Source organism: Pygocentrus nattereri, chromosome 15 (genome assembly GCF_015220715.1).
Source record: "Pygocentrus nattereri isolate fPygNat1 chromosome 15, fPygNat1.pri, whole genome shotgun sequence".
In the NCBI taxonomy this organism is placed as follows: Eukaryota; Metazoa; Chordata; class Actinopteri; order Characiformes; family Serrasalmidae; genus Pygocentrus; species Pygocentrus nattereri.
This window is the reverse complement of record NC_051225.1, coordinates 32797710-32814031: the sequence shown is the minus strand read 5'-3', so window position 1 is coordinate 32814031 and position 16322 is coordinate 32797710. Positions and strand designations below refer to the sequence as shown.

General features: G+C 38.0%; 1 protein-coding gene across 3 annotated transcripts in view; it reads left to right on the top strand.

The window, feature by feature from the left end:
- The first annotated feature begins 5035 nt into the window (after window positions 1-5035).
- The window catches only part of nek7 (NIMA-related kinase 7), an 83508-nt gene continuing 72221 nt past the window's right edge, over window positions 5036-16322 (top strand). The window contains exon 1 of one of the 3 annotated variants that reach the window (XM_017702426.2): window positions 5036-5106. The gene's annotated coding sequence lies outside the window, so the exon portion shown is untranslated. Of the gene's footprint in view, window positions 5107-12462; window positions 12776-16322 lie in introns of those variants that run through there. The other 2 variants (XM_017702427.2, XM_017702425.2) reach the window with 2 other exon arrangements.

Genomic DNA, 16322 nt, shown 5'->3' with positions numbered 1-16322 from the left:
AACATACTGGAAAAAAAAACATGAAATATAAAATGTGCCATAACATCTGTCAAATGAATCAAATAAACTGCAACTGTACATTCAAAATGTGCCGAAGCATGTTCTCTGTAGATGATGTGTTTACTTGTTTTTGTTTAGAAAATCAACAACGCACGTCTTTTGACTCGAGTGGCCAAACTTTTGCATATGATCATATGTTAAATACAGTTTTGTATTTTCCCTTCATCCTTTCATGTCGTCTAATATCACTGGATTATGTGTGCCTCTCTATAAAATCAAGCAATATCTACTTGCTGAACTGCTGAGTACATCATGCTGACTTGAATTTTAAGTACTGTAACCGAAATGCTTACACACACACAAAGTGAAGCAAACACTGGCGTATGCACATAAAATATGCTCATTCAGTGATTTTTGAATGGGCCATAGCTTTAAGTGGTGGTTTAACACTGGTAAGGCTGTTGTATATGGGCCTGGTGTAACAGTCTGGGTAGCATGCAGTGGTGAATAGTAAAGAAAAATAAGTTGTTGCTGTACGTCAGTAGATTTCTGGAATATTTCTACTTTAGTCAGTCATAAATGTTTGTGTTGACCTTTTGCATAGTTTGAAAGAACATAGATGCAATATCTCTAATATGGTTTCCTATTACTTTAGCTAGAATGAAAGCAAGATATTTGCAAATATATCCTGAAAAAGTGAGTCAGCTACACATCTTCACATAGACCCTATAGTGTCCTACCCATTCAACTAGGTTACCATGGTTATTACCACCTTAGGCTGAGTCAGCGCAGGAATCCTGACCGCTAGAGTGCATGAACCCACTGAGATGTACATAGTTTTGAATGAATCTTGAGATAAGTCTACTGCCTCAATGTTTCCTGGATTACGTCCAGTACTGAAGTCACAATATGAACAGATCTGTGCACAGTATACAGACTCTTTGCAAAAGCATATATTATTACTATAAAAATGCATTCTTGTTTGGTGCAAAGAAGATGGCTGACTTGATTCTCTTAACTTTTTGACTACATATAAAATGAATATAATAGAATAGATGTCATGTACACATAAGTCTTAATTGCACAGTATCCAGAAGAGTCTTAAATTCTAATGGATAAAGTGAGGTTGGAAAAACCGTCATGTAAAAATATGACTATTTTTTGTACATTAATAAAAAATAAAGATCATAAGTGGATCTCAGTGAACATATAAACTATCCTACAAAAGAAAATGTACAATATGGGAAAGGATGCACTGAAATGGAAATAGTGGGCCAATACTGATGTCCAATATATTTCATGTACTGTTGATGCATAGAAACATATAAAACTGAGAAAGTGGGACTACAACTACATAGATTAGCATTGCACAGAAATATGACATGTATTTCTTTAGTGTTACAAAGACAGTAAAATGAATAAAATGCAGACATCTTAGGACAGTGGTTCAGGGTCACCTAAACACCCTTACTAACTAAACCATCTAAATTAACCAACTAAATCCTCAAATATCAGTTGGAAATATTGGTCTAATCTAAACATCTGTCTGATGCCGATAATCTTGAACAAACGTCTGCCGATACAGATATGATTCAGATATCATAATGAACCCCACATGTATCATCCGATACTTTCCTGTGGGTTAGTTTCACTTTTATTTCAGATATCTTCCGTATTAAAGTACTTTAATTTGTGTGAAGCAGGGTAACTTGAGGAAGGAAGGCCTCTAGGATGAGATGCCCCCCTCATCTTATTTTCTATGCTGATCAAATGATGGGGCCAAATCGAATCTCACCACATGTACTGAATGGCTGTGGTGTAATTGCATCTGAAATTTCTGCCATATAAATTCTACAGTATGTACAACTTCAAACAAACTGATTCAACAGGACGGCTTCCTGCTCAAATAGTGGGGCAAGAAGACAGATTTGAAGTCTGTCTGTGTGGAGGTTTATGCACCATCATCCTCTACAAGCTAAACTCATGCGCAGTTATGATTTAGCTTTACACAAAAAGGCATTTATTCTTAAGGTGCATTTCGCCCAGTTTCTCCATGACTATTAGGTACTTTATAGAATGGATACAGTGAGTCTGAGAGAGAGACGGGACTGATCTGAGACGTTTTACAGCGACATGTTCAACACACACTGTGCAGAGATGAGAGAGCAGTGAGAGGAGACGTGAACATCCACCTGCACAATGGAGCGTGTGTGTGCGTGTGTGTGTGTGTGTGTGTGTGTGTGTTTGCGGTTTCTGCACCAGCACCCATCGCTCCCTGAACATATACATACATTACCACATACAGTCTGTCACACATGTACACACAGACATGCATGACAGTCCCCACATGACACACACTCTCACATTCCACTGAGCTACACTGCGCATAGGGATGTGGGCACAGTGTCAGCCAGGAATAAAAAACACAGCTGAAATGAACGTGTTCGTGTTTGTCCATGCCTCATTCACACAAACGCAATGGGAACACTAGCATTTCCTGCTTGAATTTCATCAGCGTTCTTCATGTGAGCTTAGGCTGAGTCAGGGCACAAACAAAGGACACTGTTGGTATGGGAGGCAAATCCAGCCAAAAAAACAAATGAAAATTAAAACTATAAAATGGAAATGCAAACCTCTTGCCATTTCTTTTTCCAAACATTTGAGCAAAAATCCTGCAAAAACTGAAAATGAAATGAAATACCTACATTTGAAATTTCATTGTTTACATGAGCATGAGCCGTTAGTGACTAAAATAAAAATAAATTGAAAATGGCTATTTGTCATTTTATTTTAGTTGTTATTCTGGTATTTCATGGCCAAATCTAAAATGAAAAAGCTAATAGACAAAAGAAAATACAAGCTTCACATTGGCTTTGGCTTTTCTTCGTGAAATGCAGAATACGTGTCAAAACTAAAATCAAAATGTGATGTTTACGTTATTATTTCTTTTTCATAGCGATCGGCTGCAAATCTGACAAAAATAAAATGAAAATGCAAAATGGATAAATCAACAGCAAAGTGACCGTCTGTGATTCCGTTTTTGGCGTGGACGCGCTTTAACTGTGAGAATGAAAATGCAAATGTAAACGAACATCAGCGCCACCTGCTGGAGATTCACTTTTCATTTTCCACTTTTCATTTTCGTTTTCAAACTGACCAACATGCAAATATATGTTCATTTACACTGGGCGGGACTACAGGGTACATTTTAGGACATCCTCTGCTGTCAGAATTGCCATCATTCCTCAAGAAAAAAGAATTTGAGTCTCCAGAAGAAACACCGTCATGACACAGATCTGGTGAAACTGAACATCAGACCAAGTGCCGTCAGATAAAGGTATCAAACCAAACGCAAGGCTGGTCGAGCATAGACTGGTTTGTATAACTTAGAAAAACTATTGTGTATCTCAATATAAATGCCAGTATAACATTTTCACAGTTTTTTCTGAGGCTGTTTGGTCTGATACCTTTTCTCTGAGGCCGTTTGGTCACCAGATTTGAGACATGACGATGTCTTTTCTCAGATGGTTGGGGATGTCCTAAAATATATCCCGTAGCCCCGCCCGGTGCTAATTAACATATATTTGCATGCTGGTCAGTTTGAAAAAGAAAATGAAAAGTGAAAAATGAAAAGTTAATCTCCAGCAGGTGGCTCTGATGTTCGTTTACATTTGCCTTTTCATTCTGACAGTTAAAGCGCGTCAGCGCTGAAAACTGAATCACAGACTGGCACTTTGCTGTTGATTTATCCATTTTGCATCTTCATTTTCATTTTGTGGGATTTGCAGCCTATCGCTATGAAAAAAAGAAATAACAACGTAAACATCGCATTTTGATTTTAGTTTTGACACGAATTCTGCATTTCACGAAGAAAAGCCAAAGCCAAAGTGAAGCTTGTATTTTCTTTTGTCTATTAGCTTTTTCATTTTAGATTTGGCCATGAAATACCAGAATAATGACTAAAATGAAATGACAAATAGCCGTTTTCAATGTATTTTTATTTTAGTCACAAATGACTCATGCTCATGTGAAAATTGAAATTGCAAATGTAGGCATTTCATTTCATTTTAAATTTTGGCAGGATATTTGCTCAGATGTAACTGAAAGGGTGGTCTTTTTTTGCTCAGTGTTGTACATAAGTATACTGTCTATACTATTTAATATCTATTAAATAGACATGAGATGTATGCTCATAAGTATATACATGTTTAGGAGAAGACATTGAACATATATACTTACAAGTATTCGTCTCATGTCTATTTGTTAATATGTATATATATATATATATATATATATATATATATATATATATATATATGTATATATATACACATACATACATCCTTTTACCTATAGTTAAAACACTTTTGTCCTGAAAAAGTACAAACACACCCACACCCACCCACCCACCAACACACACACACACACACACACACACACACACAAGCAGCAAGACATTCTCAACACTACACTGTACTTAGATACTTAAAAGTGAGCTTGGCTTATTGGGATGCCCTTAGCTGTCCGCTACTGTTAGCACCCCTGCCCTTACAGAACAAGAAGCCATGGATTGTATTCATGTCTACAGACGCACATGAAAGGTGAGTTCACTGAGGTGGTTCATTATACAGATTTACAGAGAATTTATGGGGGACAAAATGTGACATAATTAAGTAAACAAACAAACAAATAGATACATAATTAATTTAGAAACAGGAGATAATTAATTAAACACACCATTAATTAAATGTTGAGGGTCCTATGTTTCATTTAATTTCTGACTTCACTGTAATTAGGGTGACAGTGTAAAGCACTTTAGAAATACTTCAGTTCTGCCTTAAAGTTTCTGTAAGCATGTTTTTTTTTTTCCAGGGAGCTGCTGCTGTGCAGTGCCACCTTAACCTGGAGGACAAATGTACCGTTTTTTTGGTCAGTAAGTTACTCTTACGCAAACCTTGGGCCTACCGCTAACTTCCATAGCTACCTGACAGCTTAGCCTAGGCTTTTTGTGAGCCACTCAAACATTCCATGACTGCAGCCCTGCAGTTCAGGGCCAGCCTGGAAGTCCAGGAAAGGGTCAAACTGAGGATGAAAGTCTACCTGAAGGTGAGAAATATTTCACAATACTTCAGATAATAGGGTTCTTGGTTGCTAGTTAGCTTAGCTAGGCTATGATCTGAATCATACAGCTGCTAGCTACGATTGCACTCACTCTTCAGAGGTTCTTTAGCTGGTAAAGACAATAGCTCACTGAAAGAAATGTCGGCATGCTTTAATGGTTCTTTTCATGCTGAAACGGTGCTATTGTTATTATGTCAGGCTTGTAAAAATGGAACCCTCTTTGGTGCTATAGGACATAACCATTTCAATATAACGTTACAACACATTCTCCATCAATCTGAAGAAACACGTAGAGAACGATATAAGCATGCAAATGCGTTCTATGGTCTATATAGTTAAGAGCCGTTATATTTACTAAAGAACCGTTGAAGAACCACGTTTTTTTGTGTAGAATCGTGTAAGTTAACAAGTCTTGCAAACCTTGCTAGGTTAGCTAGTGTAGCAGTTAGCTAACCTAACGACAAATTAGCTAACTAGTTAGCTACAGTAGCTATCTACAGTAAGTTACTAGCCAACACTACAACAGGTTTTTCATAATAAATGGAAATAGTTAGCTGTTCTATGGTCACGATCATGTCTACTTCTTCTTCTTCTTTCGGCTGCTCCCTTTAGGGGTCGCCACAGCGGATCATCTGCCTCCATCTTGCCCTATCCATTGCCTCCTCTACTTTCACACCAACCATCTCCATGTCCACCTTCACTACATCCATAAACCTTCTCTGAGGTCTACCTCTTCTCCTTCTACCCAGCAGCTCCATTTCCAACATTCTTTGACCAATAAATCCACTATTCCTCCTTAACACATGTCCAAACCATCTCAACCTGGCCTCTCTGGCTTTATCTCCAAACTGCTCCACCTTCACTGTCCCTCTGATCTGCTCATTTCTAATCTTGTCCATCCTTGTCACTCCCAACGAAAATCTCAGCATCTTCATCTCCAGAGCCACAGTCTCCAAACCATACATCATAGCAGGACGCACTCCTGTCTTGTAAACCTTCCCTTTCACTCTTGCTGCTCTCCTTCTGTCACACATCAGCCCTGACACCCGTCTCCACCCACTACCTTCCTGCCTGCACCCTCTTCTTCACCTCTTTTCTACACTGTCCATTGCTCTGGATGGTTGACCTAATTATGTAATGGTTGGTCACATTCATGTCTACAATAACACAAAATCATATTTAGAGTCAAACAAAACTTTCTTTTCATTCTTGTGAGAGCTAACAATGGGCGCAAAAAAAAACTCGTTCTGTGGCCACCAGAATAAACGGTAACAGTGAGACGTAAATACTAGTAAAAGTAACCAACCAATCTCCATAGTGCTTTAACATACTGAGATAATTCCAAAACATATCAACCGACTCATTTATAAACGACTGTAGTTTACACTCTGGTGCAATTATTTGTCATGTAATAGTGATTGGTCACTTTTTGCTTCACCATGATTAGCTAAACTGTCTGGCTTTAGCTGCAAAGACAGAAAACTTCCAACTGGCGACAGAAACTCTTAGAGCTCAACGCTTAAAGTGAAATTCCACCGATTTTTCAAAATGTCTGCATAATTCAGTGGTTGAGATGTAATCCGAGTTATTTTGATCGGTTTGGTGTGAAATGGTTAAGCATAGAGAAACTGACACACTCAGATTTCTTCACAGTGGTGGTGATAGGAACCAGGGGTCACCATAACTACAGCAGAAATATAGCCATTTTATTTACTATCCAAAACCACCAATAAACCTACACGTGCCTTCTAAGTTTTTACATGTAATGCTGATATATACAACCTCCACCATGAATAAAATAAACCGATTAACATGTTTTAGACCAAATCTTTATTATAAAACTACCATAAAACAATGTCTCAGACAACAGGCTGAATATTCAGAACCATTTCATGTAATAACTTTGTGTGAGGGAGCATTAAGAGGCGTTCAGACGTGTGGTTCCTATCGACAACAATTCTGACTTTATTCATTTTTGTCTAGAATGAAACATTTCACAGCAAACCACTCTGCATGACTTTGTTTATATCTCAACCATATAATTATGCAGAACTTTTGAAAATTGGTGGAGTTCCACATGAACTCATGCACCTGTTGTAGGTTCTTATGTTGTGTTCAATGACTTGTCTCAGATAATGCGGTTTATGCATTCATTTATTATTTAAATCTACATGGAGAAAAATCACATTGTGGTTGCTGCGATGTAAACAAATGATTATGAAATATAAAAACTGTATATAGTAACTGCAATCAGCTCAAATCATTGAGAGTATGTAATAATCTGACAGGCCCACCTGTAGTCACATGATTTAGGCTTTGTAATTTACATGAAAGAAAGCACAGGACAAACTCATTTATCCCCTTAAAATCCCAGGCTTGGTACATACTACCCTGCATCTAATTTATCTGCCTCAGACTCGCAAACTGCATATATGGTGATGTGTACAACTGGTTGGGATAGTGTAGTGGGTAACACCTCTGCCTTCTACACTGTAGACTGGGGTTTAATCTCCACCTGGGCAAACACCCTACACTATACCAATAAGAGTCCTTGGGCAAGACTCCTAACACCGCCTTGGCCTGCCTGTGTAAAATGTTCAAATTGTAAGTCGCTCTGGATAAGAGCGTCAGCCAAATGCCATAAATGTACATAACTTATATTATTGTACAAAAACTGTACATTGGAATGGTGCCATACTGTGTACATACTAATGTGTATATTGTGTATATGTGCATATATTTAGAGCATAATGTGTGTGTATATGTGTATATATATATATATATATATATATATCTATTTAAGTACTACAAGGGGGCTATACACCTAAGATCTTTACTCACCTTCGCACCTGTGTAACTGTGATGTGACAATACAGGTGCTTTGATTTGATACTAAGTCTTATTATTCAGTAACTACAGGGCCTTTAGTGCAAACTGGTTGAGCGTTTCTTAAATTATAGGTGTGGGCAATAAAACTTTGGGCACACTAGTGGGCCCTGGCCATTTAAAGGGGTTGAAGTTCTTGACAATTTTAAGCATCATTATACATTTAACTATAGCCGACCACTGAAAAACCATACATAACCTCTGCATCTTCATTCTCCACTGCCAAGCTCAAAAGCAAAAGATTACAAATGCTTCGCCTCCCTCGGGGACTTTTATCATTGTCGTTTTGCCTCAGTTAATATATTTTAAAAAGAAAAAGAACGTTTGACTAAGAAGCATCTCATGAGGCGTGCAAGCAAGCGCACACACAAAAAGTCATTCAGGCAGATCCTCGGTTATTGATTTTTATCGACAGATATAATAATATAGAGTCATGCTTTGTTTTTTTCCCACTATAACGTGATCCTCTCTCTTATACTTGTAAAAATGTGTTGTATTATTGAAACGATAAGCCAGACTCTAAAGTTTGTAGCAGGAAAAAAAGGGGGAAAAAACCTGAAGTGAATCTAATCTGCATTCCAGAAAAATCCCAAATCAAACAAAAGTCCTTGCGGCAAAACAAATAATATCAGCGAGGAGAAAAAAAGTTTACAATACGTTTATAATACGGCACTGGCAGTGTGTGCTACTTTTAGAACAATAGAGATTCGACACGATTATTAGACAGATTTCAGCAAAACAGACTCGCATGTTGAACCAGAGCGTCTTGATGGAGCTCCCTTTTACAGTCAGAAGTACTGCCTCTCATCCATCCATCTAATTATTCCCTCAGAAACCCAAAATTTGAAGATACTAAAGACAGTCCCTATCTGTCATGGCAAGGCATTGATCTCATTGAGAGAAAATGTGGGTGTTGAGGGAGCCCAATATAACTCGTACCATTAAAATCCAACCCAGCATTATTCGCCAACAGAATTGACAGATTTTCCAGAGATGTTTCTTTTAATCTTCCGCCGTTGTTGAAGAAGAGGAGAAAACACACACCGTGTGCTTTACCTTTTTTATATGGTATTTGTGCGAAGGTTAGCAGCTGCGCTATTGAAGTGTCAGGCGGGAAAAAAATCCGCACACATCACTTGTTGATTATCAACTGTCAAAACAGAGGTGAATAATATTGTTTCCTTTGTCATACAGAAAGAAAAAAAAGCTTTAGAATGCATCGTCTGATTAAATGCAAGATAAGGTATCTCATGTCAACCTGCTGTACTCAATTTCAGCATGCTAAATCAAGCTTATTCCTGACTTAAAATAAAGGACTTGCCTAGTGAGATATTTCTTTGAGCATTGTTTGCCTTGAACAGCACATGCAGAGTCGTGAATTTATCAGGATTCCTGTAAAATTATTAAGAAGAACTTGAATTTGGCCTGAAATAAAGAAATTCAGACGTATTATTTCGAAATTCAAGCTAATTCAACATGCAAGCAAGATAGCAGGCAACAAATAACGTGTTACTGCAAATTTAAAGTGCTCAGTAAAGTCTGTGAACAGTCACTGCACAGATTTTCTCACCTACAGGCCCCATGCTGTACTGTACATACAGTTATATGCAAATGTTTGGGCTGTCCTGGTCAACTTACATTTCAATTTTCTAAGTAAACCTAAGAGCATGTCCTCCATGGAGAACACATCTCTGCACATATAAATGTTACAATTACTGTATGTTTGCTGAATTGAACATATTGGACAAACATAGAGCATACATTTACAGTTAATTAACTCTGAAATACAGGTGAACATCATGGCAAAATCACATTTATTATATCACAATACTGCAAGACATTTTTTCCATACAGTACATGCATCACAATATTCTGAGATTTCAAAAGTTAGAACAGACAAAAAAAGCACTAGTGATGTTTCACATACTGCACTAAATCCAATTCAACCGGACTTTTTTGCTCTCTTTGTAGTGAAATATGCAGTTGCTCAGTGTTCTTTAAATACTGATGATATCTATGCAAAACATAATTGTTATGTGAATGTGAGGTACTTCATCTCAATGACAATAAATATTGTTATGTTTTCCATCCCTGCTTTGAAACAATGTGTATATTACTCACATCAGTTCTATTAGCTGAATTCCTCTGTAATTCATTTCAGTGTCATTTAAACCTGGTCAAATTTCAATTAGAACATATAATAATTGATTTTGTACAATGTTTACTGTGAAATTAAAGTTCAACCTATTGCTGACATCATTCATGGAATTGATGGTAAAGAATGATCAAAAAACAAAAACAAAACGAAACAAAACAAAACAACAACCCCCCCCCCTCAAAAAAAACAAAAAAGTCATGTCAGCATGAACAAAAAAGCCATAATGGTTTGTTGTGCCCTGAGACGATCATAATAACCTAACCTAGGACTTCTTGCCACTGAGCCAAGCCATAGTAGTCATTGTCCAAAATGAAATGAATCATATTTAGTTAATAAACACTGAATAGCCTACAATACAGGAAGCTGGCCGGCAAGTTTTATGCAGAGTCACTTTAAAACACTTTAGGTTGCTTTTGGACCAACACTAAGCCTAAAAAATCACCAGTGGAACCTGAATTGAGTTTTTTTAGAAGGTTCTTGCTAATTGTATGATGAGCTCCCAACAGGCCATTGAGTTTGATGCACGTTAATGTATATTGTCATTCACAGACAGTAATGAAACCATAAGCCTACTTTTTTAGCAATCTTTCAAGTAAATATTAGGGCTGTAATAATGTCACATTTATTCAGAAACATGTTTGGCAGTAGAAAATTACACTAACTGAAGAAAAACTACACAACTTTCAGGCATTTTTCATAAATGTGACAAAAGTGCAACTATAGGCCTCCCAACACACATGCTTTAGCTCTTAAAGTACCTATCAAATCCTTTTTGTGCAACCTTTCCTACTATATGCATAATATTATTGAACATATATATATATATATATATATATATATATATATATATATATATATATAGGTGCACTATGTGTCTATATACACACACATGCACACACATACATATACATACACACACACATATATATATATATATATATATATATATATATATGTATAAAATGTGCACATAAAATATATGCAAAGATATAAATTGAACACATAATGGTGTTAATTTTTAATATCATTTATATCAAAAACATGTAAATTTACAATGGAAAAACTTTTCTACTATGTGTATGTGTATATATATATATATATATATATATATATATATATATATATATGCACACAGGCTAATATATATATTATTTAAAACATTAAAATTACTTACTATTCATACATAAAACATCAAATAATATTTCAATGATATTACAGAATATTTTATTTAAAGAATGAAAATCACAAAGAGAAAATTTCAGAAGGGCACAACCCGACATGCTAACAGCTTCTCCCTAGAGTTGCAGCGCTCATTAACCACAGTGGACAGTCACACTTTAAATCTGAACTGAACCCAACAAATAGTACCTTCTCACTGTGTTACAGTGCAACTCCTCCTCTAACACAACGCTTATCTGCACAGCTGTACAAATGGTATTTTTTTAACAAATGTCCATATCATTCTGAAATATTAGTCTTCAGTCTAAAGTCTACTGAGACCTGCATACGTATAGACATTCCTATCTGCACATGAACAGATATTCACACATCTGTTTATCTGTTCTCACACAGGCTCTTAATGAGCCTTTACTGTATTTTTATTTCATGTGTATCTTTGTTAAATAGTCGTTCAGTCTGTGTACTTGGTCCATTCAGTGTGCTACATGCATGTGTAACACTTCCAAAATAAGATTATGATGAGAACCTTTGAAAGCCAGATTCCAAATTTGCTAAATTGATTCAAAATCCACATAAAATATGATGCATTCTGTGGCCAGAGGATTCCTTAAGAAGCGGCTTAAAAGGAAAATACATAAAATCAGTGCTCGGTCATCTGAGGGCTAATTTGTACGCAGGGCCTCGGACTTGCTTAGCTGCGAGAGGTAGTTAACTGACGTGCTTTTAGACTTTTTAGCTTTATTTAAAAACACACACACAAAGAACATATTTACGGTTTAAGCAGTTGTGCGCTTAGCTATACATATGAACCGCTTGGAAAACTTTTGGTCTGAGCTCGACGAGGCCGAAGTAGACTTAGAAGTAGAATTCTCGTTCCACCTTAAAATAGTGCATGTAGCAGCCGCCGCATTTAAGGTGGAACGGAAACTTCGCATAAGTAGCAAATCTCAGTGTAGCATCGCGCTACGGAGAAAGTTACGCAAGCTCAACTTTTCCAACAGGAAGCGTGTGTTTTAGACTCAGTTTCGGCTATTTCGACAAGAAAAAAGGCGCCGTAAAAAGCTGCGACACACAGGACTTCAGTGCCACAGAGAGCTCCCGGCAGCGGCTCTGCGTGCTGGCGCTGCTGCTAACTTGATCTCTCGCTGGTGTTGCTGCCGTGCGTCTGTGGCAGCCCGCCCCTTTCCTTTGGGCATGCTGGGATGTGTGTTTTACACCTCAGGAATGGCGAGCTAGAAAATTGGTCCGCGGAAGCGCACATCTCTCACCCGTTAACAGTCTTGGAGTACCCTCCGTAATTCTGCGCGCTAGGCAAGCCGCACAAGACCGAAGTCGGAGAAGTGAGCTGAAGCTCGACCTTGGACCGACTTGAGGCGCTAACTCGAGTTCCAGCGCGGACCGACTGTGTGGAAGCTAAGCTGGCACTTCCTGGTAAGGATAGAGCGAAGTTAGCTAGCCGGCTAACGACACGGTTGATCCCGTGTCAACAGCTACAGCTAGCGCGCTTTTAAGAACTTCCAAGCCAGCTCTTAAATCTCTTAGAGCTCGTGTTTAGCGCCGACAGGTGTTTTAGAGCGTTATTAAGGCCACCGTGTGTCGGTTGGGCTGTGTTAGCGGGCGCGTTTGGTAGAAGTCAAGCCGCTGCTCACTGTGGAAAAAGTTTAGCTGAGGTTCTGAGTTAGCTAACGGCTAGTTAGCTAGCATTCGAGCGCTGCTAGCATCCTCGGTTGACGTGGGCATAAATGTCAAGGAATTGGACTAAACCAGCTCGCCTGAGTCCACTTCAGTGCGTTAAAGTGTTGCTTGTGAGCAGTTAAAAGTAGCCCCTGCGTTTGTGTCAGCTTAACTAAGTCGTTAAAAAAGTGCTGGCTGGTAACGTTTCGACCTGTCAGCGAGGTGTCAGAAACATGCCGCTGAATAGTTTGCTCCGCTTTTGGTGTAACTTCGTGGTGGAGGCGCCGTTGAGAAATCTATTAGCTAACACGTTATAACTCGCTGACACTGCAGTTAGTACTCGAGGCTTACCTTTTCCCTCCAGTGCGGGGTACAGTTGCTCAAATTGACCAGCACGAAATGTGTTTTTAGGTTATTTATGGGGCTGTGCGCTTCGCCACGTCGTTTCAGGTTAGGCGTAACAGTAAACCGCTCGGATGAAGACGGCATCTGCAAGCGTTTTGACTGGCAACGTCTTAATAAAGCTAACTGTTCGTCTCACTGTCAGTGCTGAATATTTCAGCTTTCGTCAAGGGTTTCTGACACTGCGCTTTTAAAAATATGTTTTTAAAGGTTCTTTAGTAAAGACAGTGGATTTACTTGGAACTGTAGTTCTAAATATTATTTAGAGCTGCTAGCTAAGCTGCGTAGAAGCGTGTCATGTTTAAGTGGTTTCTTGCTCGGTGATCTAGATCTTCAGATTGATGGAGAATGTGCTGTATATTGTTCTACATGGAACCTTTTTGAAATGGTTCTGTATAGCACCAAATATGGTTCTTGTATTGTTACAAACTTGACAAAAAAAGATGTTTCTTCACAGGTTCTTTAGTAAAGGTGATGGTTTTATGTGGTCCTGTAGTTGTAAATATTATTTAGAGCTGGGACCTTTTTTGAAATTGTTCTATATAGCCCCAAGAAAGGTTTATGTATTGTTACAAGGCAATTTAAAAATTGTTAAAAATGGCAATTTAAGATTTTTATCTAGTACCAGAAGCGGTCCTGACATTGTTGTGATGCCAAGCTTGAGCCAGTAGTTGCTATACAGAACAGTTTTCAAAAAGGGTCTATATAGAACCATATGCAACACATTCTCCATCGATCTGAAGAGCTGTTTCGTCATAAGGCAAAGAACCCTTTAAACATGCAAGTGGTTCTTTGAGTGTTAATGGTTGTTAACAGAATCATCATCTTTACTAAAGGACCCTAGAAGAACCATCTCTCTTTTTAAGAGTGTACTTTGTCATCACCCCACTTAAGCCATTTTTACACTGTATGGCTCTCTGCTCGACTTGCCCTTTTTGCTTTTTCATTAGGCAAGTCAGCTGAGCTGATACCAAAAGGTGGTGCAAATGTACTGCAGGCTTCTGATTGGTTGGAGAGTTTCGCTAAACAGGTTAGCATAGCCTCTTGCATCGCCTTTGAGCAACCAGAATTGTCCTGTTGTCTGAACTCTGATGTTGTTTTTCTCAAATGGTCCTGTTTTTTTCAGCAGTATTTTGTCTTTTTCAAACCAAATTTGTCTCCTTCCCCTCAAGCTGGTTTTGTTTAGTGTCGCTATGATGACCAGCTGCGTTGAAGGGTTGCTATATCTGTAGTGGAAAACCAGTTTCACAAATGTGTACACTTTTAGGTTCTGCACCCTACAAGTCTGTTCCCTTTCACTTTCTGGCTAGAAATCTTGAAGGACATGGACAGGCTCATGCTGCTGCTGCTACAAAGCATGTGAACCCAATTACTGTATCTTCATGAGCTGCATGCCAGTCCCTGACAGTTGGAAAAGGAACCATTGTAGCCTTGAATATTTCTGGACAAAGATCAGGTGACAGTGAATGAACCAAATTTTTGCTTTCAGAAATGGTGCTGTAGGTGGCTAAGCTGCATAGGGGGCCCCAAACTTTGGGGTTACTTAGAAGTTGTGTTAAAAGGTCATAAGGAGCCATATCAGTTCTCACTGTAGAGCTCTGGAATCAAACACATCATTGCTGTCCAAAGAAAAACAGCTCCATTTAGTTTTTGATTTTTGCTTTTCTACATCATTTGAGTCCAGCAGCTGCTCTGCACATTGTGTGACCATTTCCTGAAGATTGGATCAGTAGAAATGCTCCAATAAAATAATTTTACATTAACATATATTGACAGTAAAGAACATTTTTGTCCTCCCCTGTAAATTTACCATTCTGGAGATACTTGTTTTAATTGGGCAGTGATGATATGTAACATTTAACTAGACATCAGTTATTTCCTATTAATAAAATGTTTTCCAGGCCCAAGTTGTACAAGATGTACAAGGCATGATGTTTGTCAGGCTGTTAATAAAGTCACACAACCAGTCTGCTCACAACTTGTCTGTGCAAATTCCCATTGGAATTTTTTATAATGAACAAAAAGCTCTTCTGTTTTACAAAACAGGAAAGAAATGTATCCCTGAAAGGAATGCAGAATTGCAATTTACTTCTGTCTAGGTACTTGGGACTAAAATAGGAGCACATGCTTATTTCCAAATTGTGGTCTTGCAGGTCAACTTTATAGGCATGTAAATGCCAAAAATGGTTACAGGAAAAGCACCCAGTCATATTGGAAATAAAGGCATGAAAAGATAAGCCTAATTAGTAGCACACCATAATTTCAATTTAAATTTGCAGCGGAAATCTTTGGTGCAAAGACATGGTCAAAAAAATAGTCTCCCTTTACCTGTGCTTTAACATTAAGTGTTAACCTTACACGCATGTACTTTACTTCAATAAGATTAATGTTAATGTTTTACTGTCTTGGCTGTAAATATGTCTCAATATGTGTTAATGTCCTAATATAAACTAAAAATATAAGCGAAAACAAAGCCTTATTTTACTTTTTATAAACTTTAGCTCAGCCATAGCTGCTTTTCTCGCATCTCTAATAGGAAACTTTTCCTCAAAAATAGAAGAGTTTCTTGTGAAATGCCTCTCAGTGTTTGATATTTAAGAAGCTGAAGTCAGCTTCACGTTCACCAGCTTCTTTTTAGAATTTTCCCGTTCCACCTTAAATGGTACCTGAGGCACAAGAATGTAATTATTGCACCATTTAAGGTGGAATGGGTGAATTTGACTAAGAAGCTGTCAGCAGAGAAGCTGACTTCAGCTCCGTGGCTTATTAGTTTTTGACAGTTACTCATTGCAGATTAAACTTAACAGGGAACCAGCTGAGTGTTTCTAAATGCAAATAAGTCCATTGCCTTTTCATTACCTACTAGCTAGGCAAGACGTTTCTGTGTTGCTATGGCGACCAG